The sequence below is a fragment of the Triticum urartu genome, chromosome 2A (genome assembly GCF_056163025.1).
Source record: "Triticum urartu cultivar PI428250 chromosome 2A, HENAU_Tu73, whole genome shotgun sequence".
Taxonomy (NCBI): Eukaryota; Viridiplantae; Streptophyta; class Magnoliopsida; order Poales; family Poaceae; genus Triticum; species Triticum urartu.
In genome coordinates, this window is record NC_141874.1 from 692,771,827 (window position 1) to 692,790,375 (window position 18,549).

Sequence of the window (18,549 nt, forward strand, 5' to 3'; positions counted from 1 at the left end):
CCCTACGGGTTCGGGAGACAAGCAGACATGACCGAGACGACTCTCCGGTCAATAACCAATAGCGGGATCTGGATACCCATGATGGCTCCCACATGCTCCATGATGATCTCATCGGATGAACCACGATGTCGAGGATTAATCAACCCTGTATACAATTCCCTTTGTCAATCGGTATGTTACTTGCCCGAGACTGGATCGTCGGTATCCCAATACCTTGTTCAATCTCGTTACCGGCAAGTCACTTTACTCGTACCGTAATGCATGATCCCGTGATCAACCACTTGGTCACCTTGAGCTCATAATGATGATGCATTACCGAGTGGGCCCAGTGATACCTCTCCGTTATCCAGAGTGACAAATCCCAGTCTCGATCCGTGTCAACCCAACAGACACTTTCGGAGATACCTGTAATGCACCTTTATAGTCACCCAGTTACGTTGTGACGTTTGATACACCCAAAGCACTCCTACGGTATCCGGGAGTTACACGATCTCATGGTCAAAGGAAAAGATACTTGACATTGGAAAAGCTCTAGCAAACGAACTACACGATCTTTGTGCTATGCTTAGGATTGGGTCTTGTCCATCACATCATTCTCCTAATGATGTGATCCCGTTATCAATGACATCCAATGTCCATAGTCAGGAAACCATGACTATCTGTTGATCAACGAGCTAGTCAACTAGAGGCTTACTAGGGACATATTATGGTCTATGTATTCACACGTGTATTTACGATTTCCGGATAATACAGTTATAGCATGAATAAAGACAATTATCATGAACAAAGAAATATAATAATAATGCTTTTATTATTGCCTCTAGGGCATATTTCCAATAGTCTCGCACTTGCACTAGAGTCAATAATCTAGTTACATTGTGATGAATCGAACACCCATGGAATTCTGGTGTTGATCATGTTTTGCCCTAGGGAGAGGTTTAGTCAACGGATCTGCTATATTCAGGTCCGTATGTACTTTACAAATCTCTATGTCTCCATTTTGAACATTTTCACGAATGGAGTTGAAGCGACGCTTTATGTGCCTTGTCTTCTTGTGAAACCTGGGCTCCTTGGCAAGTGCAATAGCTCCAGTGTTGTCACAAAAGAGTTTGATTGGCCCCGACGCATTGGGTATGACTCCTAGGTCAGTGATGAACTCCTTCACCCATATTGCTTCATGTGCTGCCTCCGAGGCTGCCATGTACTCCGCTTCACATGTAGATCCCGCCACGACACTCTATTTGCAGCTGCACCAGCTCACTACTCCACCATTCAACATATACACGTATCCGGTTTGTGACTTAGAGTCATCCAGATCTGTGTCGAAGCTAGCGTCGACGTAACCCTTTACGACGAGCTCTTCGTCACCTCCATAAACGAGAAACATTTCCTTAGTCCTTTTCAGGTACTTCAGGATATTCTTGACCGCTGTCCAGTGTTCCTTGCCGGGATTACTTTGGTACCTTCCTACCAAACTTACAGCAAGGTTTACATCAGGTCTGGTACACAGCATGGCATACATAATAGAACCTATGGCTGAGGCATAGGGGATGACACTCATCTCTTCTATCTCTTCTGCCGTGGTCGGACATTGAGCTGAGCTCAATTTCATACCTTGCAAAACAGGCAAGAACCCTTTCTTGGACTGATCCATTTTGAACTTCTTCAAAATCTTATCAAGGTATGTGCTTTGTGAAAGACCTATGAGGCGTCTTGATCTATCTCTATAGATCTTGATGCCTAATATATAAGCAGCTTCTCCAAGGTCCTTCATTGAAAAACTCTTATTCAAGTAGGCCTTGATGCTGTCCAAGAGTTCTATATCATTTCCCATCAAAAGTATGTCATCTAAATATAGTATGAGAAATGCTACAGAGCTCCCACTCACTTTCTTGTAAACGCAGGGTTCTCCATAAGTCTGCGTAAACCCAAACGCTTTGATCATCTCATCAGAGCGAATGTTCCAACTCCGAGATGATTGCACCAGCCCATAAATCGAGCGTTGGAGCTTGCACACCTTGTCAGCATTCTTAGGATCGACAAAACCTTCCGGCTGCATCATATACAACTCTTCCTTAAGGAAACCATTAAGGAATGCCGTTTTGACGTCCATTTGCCATATCTCATAATCGTAGAATGCGGCAATTGCTAACATGATTCGGACGGACTTTAGCTTCGCTACCGGTGAGAAAGTCTCATCGTAGTCAATTCCTTGAACTTGTCGATAACCCTTAGCGACAAGACGAGCTTTATAGATGGTCACATTACCATCCGCGTCTGTCTTCTTCTTGAAGATCCATTTATTTTCTATGGCTCGCCGTTCAACGGGCAAGTCAGTCAAAGTCCATACTTCGTTTTCATACATGGATCCTATCTCGGATTTCATGGCTTCTAGCCATTTGTCGGAATCCGGGCCCGCCATCGCTTCTTCATAGTTCGTAGGTTCACTGTTGTCTAACAACATGATTTCCAAGACAGGGTTGCCGTACCACTCTGGTGCGGAACGTGTCCTTGTGGACCTTCGAATTTCAGTAGGAGCTTGATCAGAAGTATCTTGATCATCATTAATAACTTCCTCTCTAGTCGGTGCAGGTGCCTCAGGAACATTTTCTTGAGTTGCGCCATTTACCGGTTCAAGAGGCAATACTTCATCAAGTTCTACTTTCCTCCCACTTACTTCTTTCGAGAGAAACTCTTTCTCTAGAAAGGACCCATTCTTGGCAACAAAGATCTTGCCTTCGGATCTGAGGTAGAAGGTATACCCATAAGTTTCTTTAGGGTATCCTATGAAGACGCATTTTTCCGACTTGGGTTCGAGCTTTTCAGGTTGAAGTTTCCTGACATAAGCATCACATCCCCAAACTTTTAGAAACGACAGCTTAGGTTTCTTCCCAAACCATAATTCATACGGTGTCGTCTCAACGGATTTCGACGGAGCCCTATTTAAAGTGAATGCGGCAGTCTCTAAAGCATAGCCCCAAAAAGATAGCGGTAAATCGGCAAGAGACATCATAGATCGCACCATATCTAATAGAGTGCGATTACGACGTTCGGACACACCGTTACGCTGAGGTGTTCCAGGCGGCGTGAGTTGTGAAACTATTCCACATTTTCTTAAGTGTGTGCCAAATTCGTGACTCAAGTATTCTCCTCCACGATCTGATCGTAAAAACTTGATTTTTCTGTCACGTTGATTCTCAACCTCACTCTGAAATTCTTTGAACTTTTCAAAGGTTTCAGATTTGTGTTTCATTAAGTAGACATACCCATATCTACTCAAGTCATCAGTGAGGGTGAGAACATAACGATAGCCACCGCGAGCCTCAACACTCATTGGACCACACACATCAGTATGTATGATTTCCAATAAGTTGGTTGCTCGCTCCATTGTTCCTGAGAACGGAGTCTTGGTCATTTTACCCATGAGGCATGGTTCGCACGTGTCAAATGATTCATAATCAAGAGACTCTAAAAGTCCATCTGCATGGAGCTTCTTCATGCGTTTGACACCTATGTGACCAAGGCGGCAGTGCCACAAGTATGTGGGACTATCATTATCAACCTTGCATCTTTTGGTACTCACACTATGAACATGTGTATTAATACGCTCGAGATTCATTAAGAATAAACCATTGACTATCGGAGCATGACCATAAAACATATCTCTCATATAAATAGAACAACCATTATTCTCGGATTTAAATGAGTAGCCATCTCGTATTAAACGAGATCCTGATACAATGTTCATGCTCAGACATGGCACTAAATAACAATTATTGAGGTTTATAACTAATCCCGTAGGTAAATGTAGAGGTAGCGTGCCGACGGCGATCACATCGACCTTGGAACCATTCCCAACGCGCATCGTCACCTCGTCCCTTTCCAGTTTCCGTTTATTCCGCAGCTCCTGTGGTGAGTTACAAATATGAGCAACGGCACCGGTATCAAATACCCAGGAGTTACTACGAGTACTGGTAAGGTACACATCAATTACATGTATATCAAATATACCTTTGGTGTTGCCGGCCTTCTTATCCGCTAAGTATTTGGGGCAGTTCCGCTTCCAGTGACCCTTCCCTTTGCAATAAAAGCACTCTGTCTCAGGCTTGGGTCCATTCTTTGACTTCTTCCCGATAGCTTGCTTGCCGGGCGCAGCAACTTCCTTGCCGTCCTTCTTGAAGTTCTTTTTACCCTTGCCCTTTTTGAACTTAGTGGTTTTATTCATCATCAACACTTGATGTTCCTTCTTGACTTCTACCTCTGCTGATTTCAGCATAGCAAATACTTCAGGAATGGTCTTTACCATCCCCTGCATATTGAAGTTCATCACAAAGCTCTTGTAGCTTGGTGGAAGCGACTGGAGGATTCTGTCAATGACCGTGTCATCCGGGAGATTAACTCCCAGCTGAGTCAAGCGGTTATGTAACCCAGAGATAGTGAGTATGTGCTCACTGACAGAACTATTTTCCTCCATCTTACAGCTGAAGAACTTATCGGAGACTTCATATCTCTCGATCCGGGCATGAGCTTGAAAAACCATTTTTAGCTCTTCGAACATCTCATATGCTCCATGTCTCTCAAAACGCTTTTGGAGCCCCGGTTCTAAGCTGTAAAGCATGCCGCACAGAACGAGGGTGTAGTCATCAGTACGTGTCTGCCAAGCGTTCATAGCGTCTTGGTTCTGTGGGACGGGTGGATCACCTAGCGGTGCTTTTAGGACATAATCTTTCTTGGCAGCTATGAGGATGATCCTCAGGTTCCGGACCCAGTCCGTATAGTTGCTGCCATCGTCTTTCAGCTTGGTTTTCTCTAGGAACGCGTTGAAATTGAATACAACGTTGGCCATTTGATCTACAGGACATATTGTAAAGATTTTAGACTAAGTTCATGATAATTAAGTTCATCTAATCAAATTATTAATGAACTCCCACTCAGATTAGACATCCCTCTAGTCATCTAAGTGTTACACGATCCAAGTCGACTAAGCCGTGTCCGATTAACACGTGAGACGGACTAGTCATCGTCGGTGAACATCTCCATGTTGATCGTATCTTCCATACGACTCGTGTTCGACCTTTCGGTCTCTGTGTTCCGAAGCCATGTCTTCACATGCTAGGCTCGTCAAGTTAACCCTAAGTGTTTTTGCATGTGTAAAACTTCTTACACCCGTTGTATGTGAACGAAAGGATCTATCACACCCGATTAACATGTGGTGCTTCGAAGCGACGAACTGTAGCAACGGTGCACAGTTAGGGGGGAACACTTCTTGAAATTGTTGTAAGGGATCATCTTATTTACTACCGTCGTTTTAAGTAAACAAGATCCAAAACATGATAAACATCACATGTAATCAAATAATAATAGTGACATGATATGGCCAATATCACATAGCTTCTTTGATCTCCATCTTGGGGCTCCATGATCATCCTTGTAGATCGTCATACTCATCGACATGTAAGTCGTGATTCCTTGTACAAGAACATGATCAATCTCAACATCACATATATCATTCATCACATCCTTTTGGCCATATCACATCACATAGCATACCCTGCAAAAACAAGTTAGACGTCCTCTAATTGTTGTTTGCATGTTTTACGTGGCTGCTATGGGTTTCTAGCAAGAACGTTTCTTACTTACGCAAAGACCACAACGTGATATGCCAATTGCTATTTACCCTTCATAAGGACCCTTTTCATCGAATGCGATCCGACTAAAGTAGGAGAGACAGACACCCGCTGGCCACCTTATGCAACTAGTGCATGTCAGTCGGTGGAACCTGTCTCACGTAAGAATACGTGTAAGGTCGGTCCGGGCCGCTTCATCCCACGATGCCGCCGAATCAAGATAAGACTAGTAACGGCAAGCATATTGAACAAAATCAACGCCCACAACTACTTTGTGTTCTACTCGTGCAAGAGAACTACGCATAGACCTAGCTCATGATGCCACTGTTGGAGAACGTAGCAGAAAACAAAAATTTTCCTACGGTTACACCAAGATCCATCTAGGAGTTCATCTAGCAACGAGTGATTAGATGCATCTACGTACCTTGTAGATGGCGAGCGGAAGCGTTCAAAGAACGGGGATGATGTAGTCGAACACGACGTGATTCAAATCACCGATGATCTTAGCACCGAACGGACGGTGCCTCCGCGTTCAACACACGTACAGAACGGATGACGTCTCCTCCTTTCTTGATCCAGCAAGGGGGGAAGAGAGGTTGATGAAGATCCAGCAGCACGACGGCGTGGTGATGGATGCAGGGCGTCACAGTAGCAGGGCTTCGCCTATACTGCGAGGGAGAGACGTAACGGGGAGAGAGGAAGCACCAAAGGCTGAGGTATGAAATCCCTCCTCTCCCCCACTATATATAGGAGGGCCAAGGGGGGGTGGTGCGCAGCCTAGGAGATCCAATCTCCTAGGTGCGGCGGCCAGGGGAGGGTTTCCCTCCCCCCCAAGGCACCTCGGGGTGCCTTCCACCACTTGGACTCCTCCGTGGTGGAAACCCTAGGCGCATGGGCCTAGTAGGGCTGGTGCCCTTGGCCCATGTAGGCCAAGGCGCACCCCTACAGCCCATGTGGCCCCCCGGGACAGGTGGCCCCACCCGGTGGGCCCACGGGACCCCTCCGGTGGTCCCGGTACAATACCGATAACCCCGAAACTTGTCCCGATGGCCAAAACAGCACTTCCTATATATAATTCTTTACCTCCGGACCATTCCGGAACTCCTCGTGACGTCCGGGATCTCATCCGGGACTCCTAACAACATTCGGATTACTGCATATACATATCTTCACAACCCTAGCGTCACCGAACCTTAAGTGGTAGACCCTACGGGTTCGGGAGACAAGCAGGCATGACCGAGACGACTCTCCGGTCAATAACCAACAGCGGGATCTGGATACCCATGATGGATCCCACATGCTCCATGATGATCTCATCGGATGAACCACGATGTCGAGGATTAATCAACCCCGTATACAATTCCCTTTGTCAATCAGTATGTTACTTGCCCGAGACTCGATCGTCGGTATCCCAATACCTTGTTCAATCTCGTTACCGACAAGTCAGTTTACTCGTACCGTAATGCATGATCCCGTGATCAACCACTTGGTCACCTTGAGCTCATAATGATGATGCATTACCGAGTGGGCCCAGTGATACCTCTCCGTTATCCAAAGTGACAAATCCCAGTCTCGATCCGTGTCAACCCAACAGACACTTTCGGAGATACCTGTAATGCACCTTTATAGTCACCCAGTTACGTTGTGATGTTTGATACACCCAAAGCACTCCTACGGTATCCGGGAGTTACACGATCTCATGGTCAAAGGAAAAGATACTTGACATTGGAAAAGCTCTAGCAAACGAACTACACGATCTTTGTGCTATGCTTAGGATTGGGTCTTGTCCATCACATCATTCTCCTAATGATGTGATCCCGTTATCAATGACATCCAATGTCCATAGTCAGGAAACCATGACTATCTGTTGATCAACGAGCTAGTCAACTAGAGGCTTACTAGGGACATATTATGGTCTATGTATTCACACGTGTATTTACGATTTCCGGATAATACAGTTATAGCATGAATAAAGACAATTATCATGAACAAAGAAATATAATAATAATGCTTTTATTATTGCCTCTAGGGCATATTTCCAACAGCCCTTTGGTCCCGGTTGGTGGCACAAACCGAGACTAATAGGCATCCACGCGTCAGCAGCTGGCAGGAGCTGAGGTTTTTTTTGAAAGGGGGTGGTTTAGGGGTTTTGGGGGGTTAATTTAGGTGTTTCTTATATTGTGTTATCTAGCTAATTAATAGAGAGAAGTGTCCTCTCTTATCTTCGTGCTTGGTCGACGTACGCTACGTATTATATATACGTATAGAGAGGACTCGGCACGCTAGCTAGTAAGCAAATGAAGGAAACAGAAGATCGTCATGAACATATGCATACAGAGAGAAGTGATAACGACTACCTCTCCTTCTTCGACAGATTGGTCGGCTCCACATCCACGACCTTGACACGCCCCATGTCCTTCTCCGCCATGGGTCCAAAGAGCTGAGCTCGAAAGACTGGCGACCGCGCGGCCAAGAGGATCTGGTGTGCTGGAAACTCCTGCCCGCCCACGCGGAACGTGACGTCCGCGCCTGTCGGGTCACCGATACAGGGCTCGAGGTCGCCCTCCAGCACCAGCGGAGTCTCCTTGCTGACGGTGAGAACGCACCGTATCGTGAAGCAGTCGTCGCCTTAGCCTTCGCGGGACAGGGATTTCAACCTCCACCTGCTCACGAACTGCGGCGGCCCAGCTCATCATTCCGCGTAGAGAAGACGTACTCTTCGCGCGCCAGCTGACCACCTCTGCCTGGCTGCTGGTCCTCAGCATGCTGAGCGCAAACTTGGCCTTCACATCCTTGGCTCCGCCAAGGTAGCGAATGTAGCATGAGGTGTTATCGCCACACCTGTACTGGGTGATCCCATCTGGGTAGAAGTTGAGCTCCCACTTGTAGCCGCCGACTTTTAAGACGGACGAGGTAACGAACTCGTCGACGCCCATGCCCTTGACTCCTTGAGCTGCAGGTAATCGGTCACCACAAAATCAAACGTCACGGTGTGATGACGTGTAATGGATGTGGAGGACGTGGCCTCGGGTATCCAGTAGTAATCCCACACCGAGGTTGCGCCGTCTTCGTTAGCCATGGCCATCAAAGCTTTTGAGAATAAGCGACGGGTCTGATCAACAGACAGGAGTTGGCCTTAATCTTTTGCACTCCTAACCGTGTTATATGGAGATAGAGGACTTGTAAAGGCTGTGGAAAATACGAAGCGGTCACGGACTCCTTGGCCGAGGAGGATACGAAGAGGAACATACCATAAACTTGTAGTCGACCTGAGGTTACGCCACCTTTCTGGTCGGTTGGAAAGTATTACGGCCTCTCCTTCGCAGCTCGCAAACTGCATCTCCATCTCCATCTCCACTATTATTAAACAATCAAACAAGAACTTTCTAAAGTGCACCCCGCAATTACCCCCAACACATCGGACGACCCATTCACCACCACATGATTAGTCCCACAAATCTGAATCCAATAGCCATCATTGAGCTACTACCTCTATGGTGTGCACATAGCAATTTACATTGGCTGGCCGTCACTAGTAGAAAAAAGGCCATTTGTCCCGGTTCTTAAGGGCCTTTTGTCCCGGTTGTTGAACCGGGATTAAAGTGTCGTTTCTAATGCCCTGGGCCTTTAGTCCCGGTTCTTACATGAACCGGGACAGATGGGCCTCCACGTGGCCCGTGCGACGAGCCCAGGCAGGAGGCTCTTTAGTCCCGGTTGGTGGCACAAACCGAGACTAATAGGCATCCACGTGTTAGCAGCTGGCAGGAGCTGAGGTTTTATTTGAAAGGGGGTGGTTTAGGGGTTTTGGGGGGTTAATTTAGGTGTTTCATATATTGTGTTATCTAGCTAATTAATAGAGAGAAGTGTCCTCTCTTATCTCCGTGCTTGGTCGACGTACGCTACATATTATATATACGTATAGAGAGGACTCGACATGCTAGCTAGTAAGCAAATGAAGGAAACAGAAGATCGTCATGAACATATGCATATAGAGAGAAGTGATATCGACCACCTCTCCTTCTTCGAGAGATTGGTTGGCTCCACATCCACGACCTTGACGCGCCCCATGTCCTTCTCTGCCATGGGTCCAAAGAGCTGAGCTCGAAAGACTGGCGACCGCGTGGCCAAGAGGATCCGGTGTGCTGGAAACTCCTGCCCGCCCACGCGGAACGTGACGTCCGCGCCTATCGGGTCACCGATACAGGGCTCGAGGTCGCCCTGCAGCACCAGCGGAGTCTCCTTGCTGACGGTGAGCACACACCATATCGTGAAGCAGCTGTCACCTTCGCCTTCGCGGGACAGGGATTTCAGCCTCCACCAGCTCACGAACTTGCGGCAGTCCCGCTCAACATTCCTCGTAGAGAAGACGTACTCCTTCACGCGCTAGCTGACCACCTCTGCCTAGCTGCTGGTCCTCAGCATGCTGAGCGCAGACTTGGCCTTCACATCCTTGGCTCCGCCGAGGTAGCGAACGTAGCATGAGGTGTTATCGCCACACCTGTACTGGGTGATCCCATCCGGGTAGAAGTTGAGCTCCCACTTGTAGCCGCCGACTTTGAAGACGGACGAGGTAACGAACTCGCCGACGCCCATGCCCTTGACTCCTTGAGCTGCAGGTAATCGGTCACCACGAAATCAAACGTCGCGGTGTGATGACGTGTGATGGATGTGGAGGACGTGGCCTCGGGTATCGAGTAGTAATCCCCCGCAGAGGTTGCGCCGTCTTCGTTAGCCATGGCCATCAAAGCTTTTGAGAATAAGCGACGGGTCTGATCGACAGACAGGAGTTGGCCGTAATCTTTTGCACGCCTAACCATGTTATATGGAGATAGAGGACTTGTAAAGGCTGTGGGAAATACAAAGCGGTCATGGACTCCTTGGCCGAGGCGGATACAGAGAGGAACATACCGTAAACTTGTACTCGACCTGAGGTTACGCCACCTTTCTGGTCGGTTGGAAAGTATTACGGCCTCTCCTTCGCAGCTCGCAAACTGCATCTCCATCTCCATCTCCACTATTATTAAACAATGAAACAAGAACTTTCTTAAGTGCACCCCACAATTACCCCCAACACATCGGACGACCCATTCACCACCGCATGATTAGTCCCACAAATCTGAATCTAACAGCCATCATTGAGCTACTACCTCTATGATGTGCACATAGCAATTTACATTGGCTGACCATCACTAGTAGCAAAAAGGCCATTTGTCCCGGTTCTTAAGGGCCTTTTGTCCCGGTTGTTGAACCGGGACTAAAGTGTCGTTACTAATGACCTGGGCCTTTAGTCCCGGTTCTTACATGAACCGGGACAGATGGGCCTCCACGTGGCCCGTGTGGCGAGTCCAGGCAGGAGGCCCTTTGGTCCCGGTTGGTGGCACAAACCGAGACTAATAGGCATCCACGCGTCAGCAGCTGGCAGGAGCTGAGGTTTTTTTGAAAGGGGGTGGTTTAGGGGTTTTGGGGGATTAATTTAGGTGTTTCGTATATTGTGTTATCTAGCTAATTAATAGAGAGAAGTGTCCTCTCTTATCTTCGTGCTTGGTCGACGTACGCTATGTATTATATATATGTATAGAGAGGACTCGACACGCTAGCTAGTAAGCAAATGAAGGAAACAGAAGATCGTCATGAACATATGCATACAGAGAGAAGTGATATCGATCACCTCTCCTTCTTCGAGAGATTGGTTGGCTCCACATCCACGACCTTGACGCGCCCCATGTCCTTCTCCGCCATGGGTCCAAAGAGCTGAGCTCGAAAGACTGGCGACCGCGCGGCCAGGAGGATCTGGTGTGCTGGAAACTCCTGCCGCCCACGCGGAACGTGACGTCCGCGCCTGTCGGGTCACCGATACAGGGCTCGAGGTCGCCCTGCAGCACAAGCGGAGTCTCCTTGCTGACGGTGAGCACGCACCGTATCGTGAAGCAGCCGTCGCCTTCGCCTTCGCGGGACAGGGATTTCAGCCTCCACCTGCTCACGAACCTGCGGCGGCCCCGCTCGTCATTCCGCTGAGACAAGACGTGCTCCTTCGCGTGCCAACTGACCACCTCTGCCTGGCTGCTGGTCCTCAGCATGCTGAGCGTGAACTTGGCCTTCACATCCTTGGCTCCGCCGAGGTAGCGAAAGTAGCATGAGGTGTTATCACCACACCTGTACTGGCTGACCCCATCCGGGTAGAAGTTGATCTCCCACTTGTAGCCGCCGACTTTGAAGACGGACGAGGCAACGAACTCGCCGACGCCCATGCCCTTGAACATACCGTGAACTTGTGCTCGACCTGAGGTTATGCCACCTTTCTGGTCGGTTGGAAAGTATTACGGCCTCCTTCGCAGCTCGCAACCTGCGTACTTACAATGATCTAATCACTAGTAGAAAAGGGGGCAAAGGTCCAGGCCGGGTCAGCCCATTAGTCCCGGTTCAGTCCAGAACCGGGACCCATGGGGGCATTGGACCCGGTACGTGAGCCCAGGGGGCCGGCCGGGCCACGTGGGCCATTGGTCCCGTTTCGTCTGGACCTTTTGGTCCCGGTTGATGGGAAGAACCGGGACCAATGGTGCTGGCTCCTGGCCCACCACCATTGGTCCCGGTTGGTGGCTTGAACCGGGACCAAAGGCTCCCCTTTAGTCCCGATTCATGCCACCAACCGGGACCAATGAGGTGCCTATATATACCCCCTCGCGTAAGAGCAGAGCACACTGCTCTGTTTTTTCTGGCCGCCGAGGGGGAGAGGGCTTGGTGGTGCTCTAGCTCACCTCCTATGCACACAAGGTGTTCGATGGAATGCCCGAGCCACACTACTTAAGCTTTCTCCTCTCCAAGCTCGACCTCCAAGCTCCATTTTCCTCAATATTTGTCTAGGTTTAGCGGTCCGTCACGCCCCGTCCCCGTCTTCACCGCCGTCGATCACCCGTGCCGAGCTCATCGCCGGCACCACCGTGGTGAGCCTCTTGTTCTTATCTTCTTTCTGAAAGGAAAAATATTCTTACTTGTATGTTTACATAGATACTTGTATTATTTTCTTAAGTTTATTATTGCATCTTATATAGTGCGATGGTTTTGGTATCCGCCCCCGTCGGCCCTCGTCCTGTCTATGATTCGGATGAGGTATATATTATATTTATAACTATTGGTTCATTTATTGTTTATGAAAATTATGCCGACCAACGTGACATAGATTTTATTTATATAGGAGGTATGTGAACCGGAAATTCCAACCGACCTTATTGTCGAGAGGTTAAATTTAGTTGAAGAAGAAAACAATTTCTTGAAGGAAAAAATAAAAAAAAATTGAGGAGGAGAAGATGATATTGGAGTTGCATGTTGCGGATGTCATCGATGATCACAAGATCAAGATGGATGCAATGCGCTTGAAGATTAGAAAGATTAGAAAATATGCCATTCATACCGAGGCTTGGTATCATTATGCCATTGGATCAATTGTTACCTTGGTTGCGATTATGATCGCATTTGTTTTCGCATTGAAATGTTTTACATAGTTTCAATGTATGGTTTAATTAATTAGATGTTCTGGAGAGCTATATGTTGTTAGATGAGAACTATGTATGTACTTTGGTTTTAATGTGATGATGAACTTCTATTAATTTGGTCACTTAATTATCTATTCATGATGTTCTGTAATGGTTTTTGACACACTTAATTTTTCATACTGTGATGATTTTAGATGAACAACAATTGTACTATACTCGGCATTTTTTTGCCATTTACTCTAACTCAGTTCAGTCCATTTATGCTTGTTATTGCAGAGAACTGTACTTGACCATGAATAGAAAATGCATGTTAGGATGAAAATCCACCTTCAATCTATAAAATTTTATTCTTACACATACTCTAGGAAAAAAACTGGAAAGAAAATGTCTCAGTAAATGTATGCGCATTACAAAGGTTAAACTATTTACTCACTCCCTTGGAGGTTATATTCCTTGTAGTTTACACAGCCGGTCCCTTTTATTAAGTTGTTGGTATTCTTATCACAGTGCCTCGCTCCACTTGAAAAGCTCACACCTCCATGCTCGAAGAACAGAAATGCTGGTACATTGTTTGAATTTTTTTTGTGTTCCACTGTTGTGTTAGAGCCCTTGATGAATGGTGGGTCCAATTTAGAACTAGGAGGTACTAGAACTAAGATAGAAAGGTGGTTGTTGTCCTTGTCCCTTGTTGTCCTGCTGCGGCGTCATCGATCACAGGCTCACTAAGAACATGAGTTAGTGGATTTTTTATAAGAGTGAGGGTTTAGAGTGAGCGGGGCGGGGGTTGGGATTGGTCCATTCAGTTATGAGCGGAATAATTTCCCTACTTTAAAAAATATGGCAAATTGCATTTCATTAGAGATGGCTTTGAAGCAAATTGCATGAGCAAGCAATTCATATATTGTTTTTGATCAAGTCATACAATTTTCTGGTTAGGATCGAAAGGTAAATGCATTGGTTTATTACTTCAAGAGTTAATAATGGACATGGTAGCATATCAGTTGCAAGCCCAATAATGGACATCATATTTTGTTTCGTGATAACGCACGACATTCAACTGTATGTTACAATGCGGCAATTTCTCAGGAGACATTGGATCTGTCTTCTTGGCTTGTGGGCGGGGGCGGCACACGCCTCGTCCTCCTTGATGATGGTGGCGGATCGGCATGAACACGGGGGGAGGGGGGAGGGGATCAGGGCAGAGAGCGGGGTGGTTGGTGGGGAGGGGGCTCCTCCTTAACGGTCTATGGGAAAGTACGGTGTGAAGGAAAGAAGTGCCATGACGAAGGTGGCGTGGGCGTCATACGGTTTTAAAGGATAGGGCTCTAGCGGGAAATCGAGTGGGAAGGGAAGGGTTCGACAGGAAAAGGGAAAGTGCGTCGTGGGGTTGTGTTTTTGTTGTGGGGACCAGGTGTTTGAGATAACATGGTGAATTGTTCGGTTAACCAGTGTTGTGGGGACCAGGTGTTTGAGATAACATGGTGAATTGTTCGGTTAACCAGAACCCTCTATATGGGTTTGAATTGGGGGTACAGGCGGTTGGATTTTTGGGAGCCCACTGGACGCTTATTTGGTGTTCGAACATGCTTGGACGTATGAGGAAAAAATGAGCTTCGACCTTAAAGATGACCTTAAGCATTTGGTTATTTTATTTACATGCATTGTAGCCCGTAGCAACGCACGGACATTCTGCTAGTACTATTAGTTATGCAAAATGAAAGTAAGTTCACTGCTTTGTACGGATCTTTTTGATCTTTTTCTTGTTTGGATCAGTTTTTTCCTCTCGGCGTCTACATTTTCCCCCTGAAGTTCCCTCCTCCAAAGCCATTGGGCGGCAACTTGGCATGAAGTGCTCCTTGAATCCCTCGGTCTCTAAGACGGCGCCAAGGACTTTTGGCGATGACATAAACCACACGCAATTACTCTTGAGAAGCTCGCAGTTGTGCTGACTCGCCAATGCGAAGGTGGACCTGACAGTCTTGACATCGAGCTTTTCACACAGCTCCTCCTCGCACATGGGCCTCAGCATGCTCAGCCCATACCTATCCGCGGCAACCAGCAAATGCTGCAGCGTCGCGACGCTGTGCCCGTCTCTGTGGTGGCACGGTGGCAGCGAATCCGTATAGATGTAGTGAAGCATCATTTGGAAGATGGTCGGCTCCACATCCACGACCTTGACGCGTCCCATGTCCTTCTCCGCCATGGGTCCAAAGAGCTGAGCTCGAAAGACTGGCGACCGCGTGGCCAGGAGGATCCGGTGTGCTGGAAACTCCTGGCCGCCCACGCGGAACGTGACGTCCACGCCTGTCGGGTCACCGATACAGGGCTCGAGGTCGCCCTACAGCACCAGTGGAGTCTCCTTGCTGACGGTGAGCACGCACCGTATCGTCATTCCGCGTAGATAAGACGTACTCCTTCGCGCGCCAGATGACCACCTCTGCTTGGCTGCTGGTCCTTAGCATCCTGAGCGCGAACTTGGCCTTCACATCCTTGGCTCCGCCGAGGTAGCGAACGTAGCATGAGGTGTTATCGCCACACCTGTACTGGTTGATCCCATCTAGGTAGAAGTTGAGCTCCCACTTGTAGCCGCCGACTTTGAAGACGGACGAGGTAACGAACTTGTCGACGCCCATGCCCTTGACTCCTTGAGCTGCAGGTAATCGGTCACCATGAAATCAAACGTCGCGGTGATGACGTGTAATGGATGTGGAGGACGTGGCCTCGGGTATCCAGTAGTAATCCCCCGCAGAGGTTGCGCCGTCTTTGTTAGCCATGGCCATCAAAGCTTTTGAGAATAAGCGACGGGTCTGATCGACAGACAGGAGTTGGCCGTAATCTTTTGCACGCCTAACCGTGTTATATGGAGATAGAGGACTTGTAAAGGCTGTGGAAAATACAAAGCGGTCACGGACTCCATGGCCGAGGAGGATACGGAGAGGAACATACCGTAAACTTGTACTCGACCTGAGGTTACGCCACCTTTCTGGTCGGCTGGAAAGTATTACGGCCTCTCCTTCGCAGCTCGCAAACTGCATCTCCATCTCCATCTCCACTATTATTAAACAATCAAACAAAACTTTCTTAAGTGCACCCCGCAATTACCCCCAACACATCGAACGACCCATTCACCACCGCATGATTAGTCCCACAAATCTGAATCTAACAACCATCATGGAGCTACTACCCCTATGGTGTGCACATAGCAATTTACATTGGCTGGCCGTCACTAGTAGAAAAAGGGCCATTTGTCCCGGTTCTTAAGGGCCTTTTGTCCCGGTTGTTGAACTGGGACTAAAGTGTCGTTACTAATGCCCTGGGCCTTTAGTCCCGGTTCTTACATGAACCGGGACAGATGGGCCTCCACGTGGCCCGTGCGGCGAGCCCAGGCAGGAGGCCCTTTGGTCCCGGTTGGTGGCACAAACCGAGACTAATAGGCATCCACGCGTCAGCAGTTGGCAGGAGCTGAGGTTTTTTTTTGAAAGGGGGTGGTTTAGGGGTTTTGGGGGGTTAATTTAGGTGTTTCATATATTGTGTTATCTAGCTAATTAATAGAGAGAAGTGTCCTCTCTTATCTTCGTGCTTGGTCGACGTACGCTACGTATTATATATACGTATAGAGAGGACTCGGCACGCTAGCTAGTAAGCAAATGAAGGAAACAGAAGATCGTCATGAACATATGCATACAGAGAGAAGTGATAACGACTACCTCTCCTTCTTCGACAGATTGGTCGGCTCCACATCCATGACCTTGACACGCCCCATGTCCTTCTCCGCCATGGGTCCAAAGAGCTGAGCTCGAAAGACTGGCGACCGCGCGGCCAAGAGGATTTGGTGTGCTGGAAACTCCTGCCCGCCCACGCGGAACGTGACGTCCGCGCCTGTCGGGTCACCGATACAGGGCTCGAGGTCGCCCTGCAGCACCAGCGGAGTCTCCTTGCTGACGGTGAGAACGCACCGTATCGTGAAGCAGTCGTCGCCTTAGCCTTCGCGGGACAGGGATTTCAGCCTCCACCTGCTCACGAACCTGCGGCGGCCCTGCTCATCATTCCGCGTAGAGAAGACGAACTCTTCGCGCGCCAGCTGACCACCTCTGCCTGGCTGCTGGTCCTCAGCATGCTGAGCGCAGACTTGGCCTTCACATCCTTGGCTCCGCCGAGGTAGCGAACGTAGCATGAGGTGTTATCGCCACACCTGTACTGGGTGATCCCATCCGGGTAGAAGTTGAGCTCCCACTTGTAGCCGCCGACTTTGAAGACGGACGAGGTAACGAACTCACCGACGCCCATGCCCTTGACTCCTTGAGCTGCAGGTAATCGGTCACCACGAAATCAAACGTCGCGGTGTGATGACGTGTGATGGATGTGGAGGACGTGGCCTCGGGTATCCAGTAGTAATCCCACGCCGAGGTTGCGCCGTCTTCGTTAGCCATGGCCATCAAAGCTTTTGAGAATAAGCGACGGGTCTGATCAACAGACAGGAGTTGGCCGTAATCTTTTGCACTCCTAACCGTGTTATATGGAGATAGAGGACTTGTAAAGGCTGTGGAAAATACGAAGCGGTCACGGACTCCTTGGCCGAGGAGGATACGAAGAGAAACATACCGTAAACTTGTAGTCGACCTGAGGTTACGCCACCTTTCTGGTCGGTTGGAAAGTCTTACGGCCTCTCCTTCGCAGCTCGCAAACTGCATCTCCATCTCCATCTCCACTACTATTAAACAATCAAACAAGAACTTTCTAAAGTGCACCCCGCAATTACCCCCAACACATCGGACGACCCATTCACCACCACATGATTAGTCCCACAAATCTGAATCCAATAGCCATCATTGAGCTACTACCTCTATGGTGTGCACATAGCAATTTACATTGGCTGGCCGTCACTAGTAGAAAAAAGGCCATTTGTCCCGGTTCTTAAGGGCCTTTTGTTCCGGTTGTTGAACCGGGATTAAAGTGTCGTTTCTAATGCCCTGGGCCTTTAGTCCCGGTTCTTACATGAACCGGGACAGATGGGCCTCCACGTGGCCCGTGCGGCGAGCCCAGGCAGGAGGCTCTTTAGTCCCGGTTGGTGGCACAAACCGAGACTAATAGGCATCCACGCGTTAGCAGCTGGCAGGAGCTGAGGTTTTATTTGAAACGGGGTGGTTTAGGGGTTTTGGGGGGTTAATTTAGGTGTTTCATATATTGTGTTATCTAGCTAATTAATAGAGAGAAGTGTCCTCTCTTATCTCCGTGCTTGGTCGACGTATGCTACATATTATATATACGTATAGAGAGGACTCGACATGCTAGCTAGTAAGCAAATGAAGGAAATAGAAGATCGTCATGAACATATGCACATAGAGAGAAGTGATATCGACCACCTCTCCTTCTTCGAGAGATTGGTTGGCTCCACATCCACGACCTTGACGCGCCCCATGTCCTTCTCTGCC

General features: G+C 48.3%; 4 pseudogenes; all 4 read right to left on the bottom strand.

The window, feature by feature from the left end:
• Positions 1–7,980: 7,980 nt before the first annotated feature.
• On the bottom strand, positions 7,981–8,706 carry LOC125537933 (BTB/POZ and MATH domain-containing protein 3-like; annotated as a pseudogene).
• Positions 8,707–11,291: 2,585 nt separating this feature from the next.
• Positions 11,292–11,875, bottom strand: LOC125537934 (BTB/POZ and MATH domain-containing protein 3-like; annotated as a pseudogene).
• A 2,968-nt stretch (positions 11,876–14,843) lies between these two features.
• Positions 14,844–16,362, bottom strand: LOC147986806 (BTB/POZ and MATH domain-containing protein 3-like; annotated as a pseudogene).
• Positions 16,363–16,820: 458 nt separating this feature from the next.
• On the bottom strand, positions 16,821–17,547 carry LOC147986807 (BTB/POZ and MATH domain-containing protein 3-like; annotated as a pseudogene).
• Between the last annotated feature and the right edge of the window lie 1,002 nt (positions 17,548–18,549).